This window comes from Myotis davidii, unplaced genomic scaffold (assembly GCF_000327345.1).
Source record: "Myotis davidii unplaced genomic scaffold, ASM32734v1 scaffold211, whole genome shotgun sequence".
Lineage (NCBI taxonomy): Eukaryota > Metazoa > Chordata > Mammalia > Chiroptera > Vespertilionidae > Myotis > Myotis davidii.
The window spans coordinates 609890-611038 of NW_006282523.1; positions in this window are offsets into that span (position 1 = coordinate 609890).

Below are 1149 nucleotides of genomic sequence, written 5' to 3' on the forward strand. Positions count from 1 at the left end.
GTCTGGGCAGGCTGCTGGCCCGGGCCCCGTGGCCTCGGGGGGCGGGCAGCCCTGCAGATGGACCCAGGCAGGCAGAGCAGGCCCTGTGCTTCTTGTGGGGACAGGCGCTTGCTGCACCTGCTGACCCCACGGGGACCAGGTTGGGGTGAGGACGGGCACCGGCCTTCAGACCTGCAGGCCAAGCAGAGGCTCGCGCCCAAGGCTCTAGCGCCCGCTTCCAGTAAACGTCCGTTTGGGGCAGTTTTAAATGCACGTCGTAGTTGCAAAGATACCCAGCGCCAGCGCCAGCTTCCGGGGTTGGTACCATCTTTCCTTGGCTTCCCTGTTGGTAACATCTCCCTCCAACCGGGTCCCCCGTTGGTAACATTGTTACATGAACTGACCCCCAGCTAATACATTGTTGCAAACTCGGGTCCCACAGGACATCCAGTCACCACATCGCCTTCTGCCGGCTCCTCTGGGCTGTGAGGGCCTCAGGGTCCCTTGTTTTGGGGTGACCTTGCCAGCGCCGCATGCTGAGGGGGTTGTCTGGGCGTCCTTCTGCCGGGACCTGCCGGCCGGGAGAGGCCGGGATGATGGTTTTGGGGGGAGCATGGAGGGAGGGAGGTGCTGTCTCCTACGCTGAGGCTGCGTGCTCACCGGCTCACACTTTCACGTGACCTGGCTCCCCTGGCGGAGGCGTCAGCGTCCCCCTCCCCCGTCTCTCTGGAAGAATCCTCCACGCAAAGCCCACACATAAGGGTAAGGTCTCCCGTGTTTTCTTTTTTAATATATTTTTATTGACTTCAGAGAGGAAGGGAGAGAGAGAGAAACATCCATGCTGAGAGAGAGCCATGGATCGGCTGCCTCCTGCACGCCCCCCACGGGATCGAGCCGCAACCCGGGCCAGACCGGGAATCAGTCCTGGTTCACAGATGGACGCTCAGCCCCTGGCCGTTCCGTAGAGGCCCCGGCATCGCCGACACCGAGGGCTCGCGCCACACGCCAGCGCCAGGGAGTTCTTGGTACTCGGCTGAGGCAGGACCTGTGGGCTCCGCCTACAGGTGGCCCTGGAGCCGCCCAGAAACCTGCCCAGGCCCCGAAGGGTGTCCCAGTGACCGGCTCCTGGTCGCGGCGACCCCTCCATTCTGCACCCGCCCCCTCTCCCCA